Consider the following 14,259-nt stretch of genomic DNA (forward strand, 5'->3'; position numbering starts at 1 on the left):
GTTGTAGATCCTCAACACCTGGTGCCCCATGTACAAACACATACTGTGTACAGTAATTCCATTATATTAAGTCTCCCGTTGCTGTATATGACCTAGTGACCCTCTAGCTTAACATAAATGACTATGTCATGGAGACTAAGTGACTTCAGGGTCTCACCCTACAGTGTCTAATCATTTGGTGTTGTCAGGGTTGTTGTCTTTGAGTCTGACCGTATACAGCTACAGAGAGCAGGGTAAAATGTGATGACCCACAGAAACAAAAAGAGCGCTATGTCAGCTCTGCGGCGAACAAAGCGCAGCTTATCCGGCTAAGAAAGCCCTGGCAGAGACCCTAAGACAATTATGGGCGATTGACAATGAACACTATTCCACTAGTGGATTTAGGTAAATTTACACAGCAAATTGTCTTCGATCAAAAGCGTCGCCTTTTCCCAGCAATCGATGCTCAATTAACTGCAAGAAATGTCATCTTTGACCTGAAACTATTTGACAGATGAACGCAAAGGGCTTTGTTGATTATTTAATTAGGTTGACATACACAAATATGGCCTGGTCCAGAAATGACAAGTGTGGATGATGCAAACTAGCCCTATATCATAATTTTCAAGTCTGGAAAGACCCTTAATAAGCACTTAAGTACTCAGAAACTTGCAATAAGTGGTTATAAGCACTATGCCGCGCTACTGAGTCTCTTGGTTCACTAACTTCTTTCTACTGGGGATCCACATGCAAAATGTAGACATCTTATCAGAAGGTGTAAGGAGAAGAAAAGCATAACACACACGGCACAACGCTTATTATACTTGTAACATGGATAGGTAACTAAAGAGTAATCATTTTAGCAACAACAGTGTACTTCCATAGGAACTGCTATGTAATTACATGGTAATAGAGTTCAGGGGTATATGTCCTATGTAACTGCAAGATTGTTAACACAGCTATTACTTTGTAGCTACATGGGTATAAGGGCAACTTAAGGTAATGTTCAACCATGAATCCTTCATTTATCATAAAACTAAAAAGCTGTATGATTGACACCAGGTATTTACAGGGGAGTTTTTTAAAATCAGAAACCAGGTTATACCCGTATGTGCACATGCATATTAGGTTATGCACACACCCATATTAAGCATTCCCTTCAAATTATAAGCCACCATGCGTCAGCGGGTGTGTCAGTTGGTGAATTTCACAACACAGAAAGTGTTGCAAGAGAAATACAGAGAAATGTTGAGGAATTCAGAGACAGGGACAGGGAGAGAAAGACAGAGAAACCGTCAGAAATACAAAGAGATAGATGGAGAGGATAAAAGAGATAAAGACGTAAACAGAAGAAAGCGAGATTCAGAGAGATCGAGGTGGCCGGGAAGGCTAGAGCCAGTGACGACACCATAGTAGGTAGGGTGTGTGCTGTAGTGCAGAGTGTGTTCAGGAGGTGGGTAAACATCATGGCCCCATCACAGCTGGCCACTATCCCAGGGTTAGGCCATGGTGTGACCCTGATCACCCCCTATTGTCTATCCACACCATTATCAGTGGTGCTGGGGAGGCCAGAACAGAACCCGCCCTGCTAGGCACACATGGGCGTCAATGTTTACCAACTAAACTAGAGATCCTGCATCCAATGCCTATACTGTAGTAACCAGGATGAACTGGAATACAGTACATTGGTGGATCATTGGGCATTGGTTTATTCAGATTCCCATTAGCTTTTGCAGAAGAAGCAGCTTTTCTTCCTGGATCCACAAAAAACACAAAACATATCAATCTAGTTCAGACAAAGCAAAAATATACGCTACAACAAATCTAGAAAGGAATGGTGATCTTTTTGTCAAAAAGGCTTAATAAATACATTTGATTGATTGTTGTGGTCTGATTTTATCTAGCCTTTTTTAATAGTTATTTAAAAAAACATTTAACACACATAACCTTGTTGATTTTTTTTTACCATGTCATATAACTCAAACATTAGGCTGCTCTTCTGGAAAATAAGGGCATCTGGAACCCATAAGTGTTCTGGAATGGAACAGAACAATAATGATGTATGCCTTGTGCTCTCTCTTGGTTATAAATGAACATAAATGCCTTGCGCTCTCTCTCTCTCTCTCTCTCTCTCTCTGTGAGGGTTATTATGGGGGATAACTAAGCCTATATGAATAGTGGTCTGTAATTCAGACCCCCTAATCCCCTAATCATAGAGTTTGCCTCTGGTGTGTTCCGGCCTGGGGAGGTTTGGGGTCTCTCCCTCCCTCCCTCCTGGTGCTTGTACGTAGTGATTATAGGCTGGGTCTGGTCTGGTCTGGGTGCTATAGGGCGGGTCACTAGGTTTACTGTTGACACAGTACTTCTCAGCGCCTCTCTCTCTATGGTAGATTAACCTAGCCCTGGATCTTTAGGCTAAACACATTCAATGCCTTCTGTGTAAAACAGTGCTCTTTTAACTGCTCCTTTAGCTACATACATAGTACTGTATCTCTTCACATAAAACAGTGGCTTAATTGTGCTAACTTCTGTAAACTCTGTAAATCTCCTGACCACACCATGATCAGCATGCTCTGAATCCTAACTTGACTGCAATTATTACACCAATGCCTCATGGAGAGATGCATTTTTCACATGAAAATATGAGTTAAAGCTAGGGCTGTCAAAGTTAATGAAACACACTCATATCAAGTTTGGTCCCTAACTGTGAAGCAATGAGTAATCAAAAAATATATCATACTAAATACCTGTATATCACATACTCTTCCCTGGAACTCTTCACCCTTATGTTTTGCCCCACCCGGATATTTGCTTAATCTTTATTGACTTTACAAAACCGTTAGAAAGATGGGCCTGGTAGATACCCACCTATACAGGATGTACAGTCACAACCAAAATGACTGGCACCCTTGAAAAAAAAAAGACTGTGTAAATAGTTCAGAGAAAAATATTTTGTTTAACAAGTAACACTTTTTTTCACAAAAAGATGGGTGTCAAAATTACCGTCACCCCTAACGATTCTTAGAAATAAAATCAAACAAAATTGAATCTGCATCAATGTTCTACTTTTTTTAATTAATCTCATTTTAAAGAACTGTATTGTGGCCTTTCATGACTTCCTGTTTTACTGGGGTATAAAAATGAGGTAACACGCATGTAAAAATCCATTTGTCATCTATCACCATGTGGAAATGCAAATTACTCACAAATGAAAAGAGACAAATGGTTGCTGACTTTCATAAATGAGTTAATTTGTTTAACAAAAACCCGGAAAAACCAAACATACTGCTTACCACTATTAGGGCAACAATTAAGTAGTTTAAAATCACTGGAACAGTGTTAAACTTTCCTGGAAGAGGACCCAAGTGTATCTTGTCCCCACACACAGTGAGGAAGATGGTTCAGGAGGCAAAGAAAAGATCAAGGGCTACAGTTGGAGAATTACAGAACTTGGTCGCATCCTGTGGTCACCAAGTCGCAAACGTATAATTAGACGCCACCTCCATGCCAATAGGCTATTTGGAAGTGTTGCCATAAAAATGCCTTTATTGAGAGCAAACAACAAATGTTAAGGCCTGGAGTTTGCTAAACGGCATTGTGTTCTTCAATCTCATAAAACATTATAGAAAAGGGCTAAGGGACGTTATCCTCACAAGGGGAGGGTGCTGAAAGTATTGAAAACAGGGTGCCAATTATTTTGATAAATCAAAAAAAAAAAAAAAAAAACAACTTGTTAAACAAAATATATTTCTCTGAGCAATTGTATTCATATATATTTTTTGGAGCATACAATATAGCTCAGTATTTGTGTTACCCTGCATATTAATGAGATGCACCAGTGCCTGTGCCGGTTTAACTTGGTTTAGCTCTGTGCAAAATGTTCTCAGACTAGCGTTCTGTCCAGGGTGTATACTTCTACATCAAGCTGCCTCATGTTACAGAAAAGGGAGATAGGCTCCTGCCCTATGGGCCGTTCTGGCTCAGACAAGGCTTACTTACTTAGCTACAAATGTTCTCATTATGTCCTTCCACAGAAGAGCCCCCTCTTGTATACTTACAGTGCCTACTGAAAGTCTACACACCCCTTGCACAGTCTTCACATTTTGTTACCTTAAAAATCTAAAAAGATATTAAATGAGATTTTTTTCCTACAGATCTACACAATCTACACCACATTTGTGAAAAAGAAATATAAAAACATCTCAAAATTCATTTAAGGTCATAATGCATCAGTTTTTATCTCAATATCAAAGAATATCTGGGTAAAAGTGATTGTTTTCAATTAAAATGGTCAAAAAGAAACAAAAATAGCTTCTTAGCGAAGAGCAATTTCTTAAGCAAGAATTTAGCTAGGGAGTGGTCTGAGTGGGGAGGGGAAAACAGAAAACTAGCTGTTATTGGCAGAGAGATTTAGAACTCTATTTTTTATTGGTCTAGTAACTAATTTACCACCTGGTGATGTCACCATGCAGGCCAAAACTCCATCCCATTCACTTCTCTTTTTGACCTGCACTGTTGGAGCTTAAGCATTTCACTGTACCCTGCAATCACATCTGCGACCCTGTGCATGTGACTAATAAACTCATCTAATCAACAATATATACAGTGCCTTCGGAAAGTATTCAGACCCCTTGACTTTTTCCACATTTTGTTATGTTACAGCCTTATTATAAAATATATTTTTTTGTATTCCCTCATCAATCTACACACAATAGCTCATAATGGCAAAGCAAAAACAGGTTATTAGAAATGTTTGCTAGTTTATAAAAATAAAGAAACTGAAAAATTACAGTTACATAAGTATTCAGACCATTTACTCAGCACTTTGTTGAAGCACCTTTGGCAGTGAATACAGTATCGAGTCTTCTTGGGTATGACGCTACAAGCTTGGCACACCTTTATTTGGGGAGTTTCTCCCATTCTCCCAGCTGCGTTGCTGCACAGCTATTTTCAGGTCTCTCTGGCTTGGCCACTCAAGGACATTCAGGGACTTGTCCCAAAGCCACTTCTGTGTTGTCTTGGCTGTGTGCTTAGGGTCGTTGTCCTTTTGGAAGGTGAAACTTTGCCCCAGTCTGAGGTCTGGAGCGGTCTGGAGCAGCTTTTCATTAAGGATCTCTCTGTACTTTGCTCCTTTCATCGTTGCCTCAAACCAGTCTCCCAGTCCCTGCTGCTGAAAAGAAATCCCCACAGTATGATTCTGCCACCACCATGTTTCACCGTAGGGATGGTGCCAGGATTCCTCCAGACGAGACACTTGGCATTCAGGCCAAAGAGTTCAATCTTGGTTTCATCAGACCAGAGAATCTTGTTTCTCATGGTCTGAGAGTCTTTAGGTGCCTTTTGGCAAACTCCAAGCGGGCTGTCATGTGCCTTTTACTGAGGAGTGGCTTCCGTCTGGCCACTCTACCATAAAGGCATTATTGGTCGAGTGCTGCAGAGATGGTTGTTCTTCTGGAAGGTTCTCCCATCTCCACAGAGGAACTCTTGAGCTCTCCCTGACCAAGGCCCTTCTCCCTCGATTGCTCAGTTTGGCCGGGCGGCCAGCTATTGGAAGAGTCTTGGTGGTTCCAAACTTATTACATTTAAGAATGATGGAGGCCACTGTTTCTTTGGGGACCATCAATGCTGCAGAAATATTTTGGTACCCTTCCCCAGATCTCTGCCTCGACACAATCTTGTCTCTGAGCTCTACGAACAATTCCTTCGACCTCATGGCTTGGTTTTTGGTCTGTGAGACCTTATATAGACAGGTGTTTGCCTTTCCAAATCAGGTCCAATAAATTTAATATACAGTACCAGTCAAAAGTTCGGACACACCTACTCATTCAAGGGTTTTTCCTTGTTTATTTATTTTTACTATTTTCTACATTGTAGAATAATAGTGAAGACATCAAAACTATGAAATAACACATGGAATCATGTAAAAACCAAAAAAGTGTTAAATAAATCAAAATATATTTTAGATTTTAGATTCGTCAAGGTAACCACCCTTTGCCTTGATGACAGCTTTGCACACTCTTGGCATTATCTCGACTAGCTTCACCTGGAATGCTTATCCAACAGTCTTGAAGGAGTTCCCACACATGCTGAGCACTTGCTGGCTGCTTTTCCTTCGCTCTGCGGTACAACTCATCCCAAACCATCTTAATTGGGATGAGGTCGGGTGATTGTGGAGGCCAGGTAATTTAATGCAGTACTCTATCACTCTCCAAATAGCCCTTATCACAGCCTGGAGTTTTATTGGGTCATTGTCCTGTTGAAAAACAAATGATAGTCCCACTAAGCGCAAACCAGATGGGATGACGTATCACTTCATAATGCTGTGGTAGCCATGCTGGTTAAGTGTGCCTTGAATTCTAAATAAATCACTGACAGTTTAACCAGCAAAGCACCCCCACACCATCACACATCCTCCTCCATGCTTCACGGTGGGAACCACCTACTCTGCATTTCATAAAGACATGGCGGTTGGAACCAAAAGTCTCAAATTTGGACTCATCAGACCAAAAGACAGATTTCCACCGGTCTAATGTCCATTGTTCTTGTTTCTTAACCCAAGTCTCTTCATCTTATTGGTGTCCTTTAGTAGTGGTTTCTTTGCAGCAATTCGACCATGAATGTCTGATTCACGCGGTCTCCTCTGAACAGTTGATGTTGAGATGTGTGTGTTACTTGAGCTCTGTGAATCATTTATTTGGGCTGCAATTTCTGAGGCTGGTAACTAATATACTAATCCTCTGCAGCAGAGGTAACACTGTGTCTTCCTTTCCTGTGTCAGTCCTCATGAGAGCCAGCGCTTGACGGTTTTTGTGACTGCACTTGAAGAAACTTTCAAAATTATTGAACTTTTCGGATTGACTGACCTTCATGTCTTAAAGTAATGATGGACTGTCATTTCTATTTGCTTATTTGAGTTGTTCTTGACATAATATGGATTTGGTCTTTTACCAAATAGGGCTATCTTCTGTATACCACCCCTACCTTGTCACAACACACCTGATTGGCTCAAACATACTAAGAAGGAAAGATATTCCACAAATGAATTTTTAACAAGTGTGAGAGAAAAATTACTTATTTACCTGATTTGTTTTATATTAATAGTTAACAATGAATACTTAACAAATATTAAGACATTTCTGTTCTACTAACGCTTTGTTTTTATGGTCTCCACTCTAGCTCCCTGCAGCTAATCTGGACATATGGTCAAGAATATGTTTTACTAGGGATAGTTTAGGAGTAGAACAATCTCTCATTGTCTCAAAACCATTCTTGCATCTGGGAGACTAAGCTGGGTCGGGGTTAAAACAACACCAGGTGCAGATAACCACAATATGAACCCAAAGTGGCTTATGATGCCCCCGATCTGCATGGAAGGGGTAGAACCAGCCATGACTAAGCATTTTTAGTGTCAGCTATATAAGAACCAGCATTTTCTGAAAAGGTTAGGCTCTCGGTCCAACACTCAACAATGTGGGGTCGACCAGTCTCATTATTGCAATAATTAATCAATGTTAAATAAAGATTGATCGTTTGAATGGTGGTTGAAGTCTCTCTCAGTATACATGAATTTCCACAACACAAGGTACACCTGTTAATTGAAATGTATTTCAGGTGACTACCTCATGAAGCTGGTTGAGAGAATGCCAAGACTGTGCAAAGCTGTCATCAAGGCAAATGGTGGTTACTTTGAAGAATCTCAAATATAAAATATATGTTCATTTGTTTTACACTTTTTTGGTTACTACAGGATTCCATATGTGTTATTTCATCATTTTAATGTATTCAATGTAGAAAAATAATAAAAATAAAGAAAAACCCTGGAATGAGTAGGTACAGTGGCGGATTTAGGTGTAGGCGACATGGGCAGCCGCCCAGCGTGGCATCTTGCCGGGGGCGGCACGGGAAGCCCACACAAAAAATGTTGGAATGGTGACATTTGCGCGATTGGTTTTCTATCGCTCATTTGCACGTCACGTCAATGATATCATGTCACCGTGTGGGACTGTAGGTCAATTAACCTTGTCGGAGTGGGCGCCCTGATTCTAGTTTGTGGACTAGGCAGGCTTATGCCTGGGAAGGTCTCCCACTCAGAAGTATGAGATGGGGAAGGGGGCGGGGGTAGGTTGACCTCAGCGGGGGAATTTCTCAAATATCACACCTCTAACTTTGTACACTACTAATGCAATTAGTAAAATCAGTCACACTACGAAATGCTACCGCATAAACCACAATTCATTCATAATACTGTGAATATATAGTTTCACAGACATATTTTTGAATTTTTTTCTGGTTTGTGCGAAATCGTTAACAATAATATAAAACCAGTCTGCACAACACCAAGGTGAATTGGTTTAGTCTTGACTCTTGGTTGATAGTGTTGGAGGATGGGTGCTCGAGTGCCAAATCAACACAAATTTGTTTCTATTTGTCTTTGGTACCGTGGTCTTATTTTTGTATATATTTTTATATTTATATAGTTTTAAATGTTCTGATTATTTATTTGTGTAGTTCCAAATGTCTGAATAAAAACTACAGTTAGTGCAGAATGGTGCTTTTTTATTTTGTTGTCGTAGGGCAGCATCCCGGAGTCACCTCTTCACTGTTGACATTGAGACTAGTGTTTTGCGGGTACTATTTAATGAAGTTGCCAGTTGAGGACTTGTGAGGCATCTGTTTCTCAAACTAGACACTCTAATGTACTTGTCCTCTTGCTCAGTTGTGCACCGAGGCCTCCCACTCCTCTTTCTATTCTGGTTAGAGACAGTTTGCACTGTTCTGTGAAGGGAGTAGTACACAGCGTTGTACGAGATCTTCAGTTTCTTGGCAATTTCTTGCATGGAATAGCCTTCGTTTCGCAGAACAAGAATAGACTGATGAGTTTCAGAAGAAAGTTATTTGTTTCTGGACATTTTGAGCCTGTACTCGAACTCACAATTGCTGATGCTCCAGATACTCAACTAGTCTAAAGAAGGCCCGTTTTATTGGTTCTTTAACAGTTTACAGCTGTGCTAACATAATCGCAAAAGGGTTTTCTAATGATCAATTAGCTTTTTAAAATGATAAACTTGGATTAGCTAACACAACAATAATCGACTTCGGCGATGTCATTTACAAAATAGCCCCCAACACCCTACTCAACAAATTGGATGCAGTCTATCACAGTGCCATCCGTTTTGTCACCAAAGCCCCATATACTACCCACCACTGCGACCTGTGCGCTCTCGTTGGCTGGCTCTCGCTTCATACTCGTCGCCAAACCCACTGGCTCCAGGTCATCTACAAGACCCTGCTAGGTAAAGTCCAGCCTTATCTCTGCTCGCTGGTCACCATAGCTGCACCCACCCGTAGCACGTGTTCCAGCAGGTATATCTCACTTGTCACCCCCAAAGCCAATTCCTCCTTTGACCGCCTCTCCTTCCAGTTCTCTGCTGCCAATGACTGGAACGAACTACAAAAATCTCTGAAACTGGAAACACTTATCTCCCTCACTAGCTTTAAGCACCAGCTGTCAGAGCAGCTCACAGATCACTGCACCTGTACATAGCCCATCTATAAATAGTCCAAACAACTACCTCTTCCCCTATTGTATTTATTTATTTATTTATTTTGCTCTTTTGCACCCCAGTATTTCTACTTTGCACACTCATCTACTGTCAAATCTACCATTCCAGTGTTTTAATTGCTATATTGTATTTACTTTGCCACCATGGCCTATTTATTGCCTTTACCTCCCTTATCTCACCTCATTTGCTCACATTGTATATAGACTTATTTTTCTACTGTATTATTGACTGTATGTTTGTTTTACTCCATGTGTAACTCGGTGTTGTTATATGTGTCGAACTGCTTTGCTTTATCTTGGCCAGGTCGCAGTTGTAAATGAGAACTTGTTCTCAACTTGCCTACCCGGTTAAATAAAGGTGAAATAAAAAATAAAATAAAAACGTGCCATTGGAACACAGGAGTGATGGTTGTTGATTATGGGCCTCTGTACGCCTATGTAGATATTCCATTAAAAATCAGCCATTCCCAGCTACAATAGTCATTTACAACATTAACAATGTCTACACTGTATTTCTGATCAATTTGATGTTATTTTAATGGACAAAAAATGTGCTTTTCTTTCAAAAACAAAGGCATTTCTAAGTGACCCCAAACTTTTGAACGATAGTGTATGTCCAAACTGTTGACTGGTACTGTATATAAAACTGGATTCCAAGCCACACCTTCATTGAAGAAATGTTGAAGATGTCTCACTATGAATAAGGTATGGGGAATAAGGACTGGGGAATAAGGACTGGGGAATAATAAAACAAAAACAACTAATAAGAATTCATATGAATTCCCCCAGTAGGATACATGATGAAAATCACATAAATCCCATGCATCACAAGCTACAAAACAGTTATTTTCCATTATTTGACCTGAAAGTTATCCACTATGAGTGAGATGGATGCCAGATGTGCAATGGCAGGGACATCATCAAAATTCAATATGGATTTGCAAACTGTATTGACTATTGAATGGTGAGGACAAAATGAATGGGGGGATTGTAGTGGCAAGGTGAAAACAACTGAATCTCCTGCAATGACTATTCTATAAAGAACCTGTACAATAGTCCATCGTAATATAGTCTTCTTTTACAACTGTAATTGTAAGCTAGTGTACATCTTTGGAGGTGAACTTGTTATTGTCCTACATGTTAGAATACAAGCAATGGTGTAAAGTACTTAAGTAAACATATTTTTAAGTACTACTTAAGTCGTTTTTTGGTGTATCTGTACTTTACTTTACTAATTATATTTTTGACAACTTTCCCTTCACTACATTCCGAAAGAAAAGAATGTACTTTTTACTCCATACATTTTCCCTGACAACCAAAAGTACTCTTTACATTTGACAGAAAAATTGTTTATACTTTTACTTTTGATACTTAAGTACATTTTAGCAATTCCATTTACTTTTGATACTTAAGTATATTTAAAACCAAATACTTTTAGACTTTTACTCAAGTAGTAGTTTACTGGGTGACTTTCACTTTTACTATTTTCTATTAAGGTATCTTTACTTTTACTCAAGTATGACATTTGAGTACTTTTTCCACCACTGAATACAAGTACGTTTACTGTATGGGTATTTTGAGAACTAAAGTTAATTTAGAAAAATAAAGTAATAACCCAGGGTGAATAACCTCAATACTTTGGGCTCTAAGTATTTTAGCTGAGATGTTTAAATGGGTCGGGTTTGTTATTTGTGCCAAGCGTAGGTTAGACGGGAAATTACACCTTCCATGAACAGGAGGCAGGCATTTTACTGCGAACGCAGGGTGAAAGTTGAATGCAAATTGCATCAGCCCTGTAGCCAATCATAGAGCATACTGTGAATGCATTACAGTCTCTTTCAGCCTATCAGATTTCACCACGACTGTAGAAATAGATTGGAAGCGGAACTCCTTTTTTTATGTTTGAGAACTGACAGGGATAGAAAGTCCTAAAGAAACCTTAGGTTTCTTTGAAGATACCCCAATATTTCTGAAGTTTATAAGGATAAATAATATGGTCGTGGGGACAGCGGGACATAAAGTCCTCTTGATATCTGGGCAACAGAATGGCTCTTCTAGCTCAACACAGGGCTACAGCCGGTCAATTTCTGTCGTTTTGCCGTCGCAAAACCAAGCGAATTCGTCAGATTCCGACTCAAATTCGACAACTGGGCCACCCCTGCGAAAAAGACAGAGACTCACTCATTTGAGTCCAGAAGAAAAGCAACTTCGCAGGTTAGTTTCATGAATGGACAATTTGGTGTATTTAGTTGTAACGTTATTCTCATGGCTATATAAATCAATTATTATTTAACAGTCCGATGCGGTCATATAGATCTCTTGATACCAAAGGGGAACAATGGCGAATTGGTTGACCAAAGGTAGCCGGTTACTCCTTACGCCACACAAATGGACAGATTCCCATGAATGGCATTGATGTCTTTCCAATAACTGTGCTAAGAATAAATCCTGCACATTCAAAATTAGACCATGGTAGATTTGTACCTTTTTATTCGGCGAATCGGCCTGTGATGTTACCCTCGCTTCGCATAGCAACAGATTTGAGTAGTTAGCCTATTGGTCCCACCCAGTTTTGTGTATTTGGATCCTGTTCTGCCTGCGTGACAGGAACATGGCGGCTGATTTGTGCAATAACCAAGAACTCCATCCCATTCCTGTCAGTCATCTTGCTTTGTCAGCAATTTCAAAAGATAATGTTTCCTCTTCAGGAAACTCAAGAACAGAGTTGCAGCCCAAACGGCCAGAGACAGAAAAAAAGCCAAAATGGGGGAGCTGGAAGAGCAAGTTCTGGTGTTGGAACTGGAGGTAAAGAAATGATATCTATCCATAAATTGTCATAATGTTAATGACTGCTATTTATTGCTGTTATTCCTAAACTAAGGTGTTAAAATGCAAATTCTAAGTTTCTCTCTCTCGTCTCTAGAACCAGAAACTTCACGTTGAAAACAGGCTGTTACGGCAAAAGATGTGCGGTGTGGTGAACGAGAACAAGGAACTGAGACAGAGGCTGGGGTTGGACAGCCTTGAGGCCAAAGAGAATGTAAGCAGATTTGTGAGTTACTGGTAATGTAGAAGATTGGGTGGGTGTGACAGTTGTGCTTCCTGGTTGTCAGTGCCAATTAGTTTATAACTCTTCACTCTCCCCCCAGGCTCAGGTGTTGGAGTCCAATGGGATTGATGCAGGTTTGGGGATCGGGTCTTCTGAGTCTGCAGTACTCAGGCTATGTGTGCCTCTGCAGCAGGTGCAGGCCCAGCAATTCTCAAATCTGAAGATTTCCCAATGGATACAGATAGTCCTGACTCTACAGACTCTGAGGTGAGACACGTAGACCACTATGGACACCATTTTTGTCTGCTACAGCTAATGCGTGACCACTTTAATGTGAGCTATGGATAAGGGCTTTATCAAATGGAGATGAATATTCAGCACTTTATAGTCATGGCTTGGCATAATTTAGTCTAGTCCATTTTCCAGTAGCATCAAAGTGCTTTTATAATGCTCCTCATCTTGTAACCTGCTCGCTCCCTCTCCCCTCCAGTCTGATCTCTTGCTGGGCATTCTTGACATCATTCACCCAGAGCTGTTCCTCAGGGAGTGCGGTGAGCAGGAGATCCAGGAGCAGGCGGTGCTGCTGGTTGGAGGGGGGGGAGGAGTACCTGCCCCCTCACCTGCAGCTCTGGGGGCCACACCAGTTAAGCTGGAGGCCCTTAATGAACTGATCCACTTTGACCACATCTACACCAAGCCTGTGGAGGTGGTGTGTGGCCTCGGGCAGCAGGAAGTGAATCACGAGGAGAGTGTGACAGGGATAAAAATGGTTGAGGTCTTCTCTGTGGCCGATGAGGTTGACGTCTGTGTCAAAGATGAGCCGGAGGAAGTGGTCATCATCCCTGAAAGTCATGGGGTGCTGGATGACTTCCTGTCTGTGGCCTCGCTGACCTCTGACCTGGCCATGGGCAGCCTAGAGAAGACTGGTGCCTTCCTGATGGATGCCTACAGTGACTCCGGATACGAGCGGTCCCCTTCCCCAATCAGCGACATGTCATCTCCACTCTGCTCAGAGGGGTCCTGGGATGACGTGTTCGCCAACGAACTGTTCCCCCAGTTGATCAGTGTCTGATCTGATTCTGAACATCCCATTGGCCCAATTAATCAATGATCCAACCTATTATGAACTCACTGCTATTTAGTGTAGTGTTAAGTGAATACAGTACATTATGCTTTATATTGTAGCCTGTCCCAGCAGTGCCGATTTACCAATGGCTATACAGCGTAAACTGATCGGAGACAAGGCTAATACTAGCGTGTACCTCATCTTGGGGGTTCAAACCAAAGTTAATCTCCTTTTACAGCAGGTCTGTACGATTTTGCGATCCTGCATTGGCTTGTGGGAAATGGCGTTATTGACACCTTAATTTGACATCACTAATTGACAGCTAGTGGTTTTGTAAGGTTGCTTTAAGTCTTTCCACTCATTGTTGGAGTTCAGGAGAAATCCAATGGGTGAAATATCCAGTATTTCTTTAAGTTATATTTTGCTGGGGGACTGGGACTGACTGTTTTAAAAGACAAATGTATTTATTTGTGTATTCGGCTCCGGAGTCTTCTCTATGTAATCTGTTTCCATATGTATAAAGGGCTTTACCTCCTGTATAATTTTGTTAAACACTCTCCTTGTAGATTGAAATTACTGCATTAAAAGAAACTTTGCATTGCA

The 14,259-nt window shown here is 40.8% G+C and overlaps 1 pseudogene across 1 annotated transcript; it reads left to right on the forward strand.

Annotated features, from left to right (window-relative positions):
- Positions 1-11,425: 11,425 nt before the first annotated feature.
- On the forward strand, positions 11,426-14,259 carry LOC106584906 (uncharacterized; annotated as a pseudogene). The gene is made up of 5 exons (XR_001323861.3): positions 11,426-11,755; positions 12,250-12,346; positions 12,465-12,581; positions 12,691-12,857; positions 13,081-14,259. The product of XR_001323861.3 is annotated as an uncharacterized LOC106584906 (transcript).

This window comes from Salmo salar, chromosome 24, assembly GCF_965601325.2.
Source record: "Salmo salar chromosome 24, fSalSal1, whole genome shotgun sequence".
In the NCBI taxonomy this organism is placed as follows: Eukaryota; Metazoa; Chordata; class Actinopteri; order Salmoniformes; family Salmonidae; genus Salmo; species Salmo salar.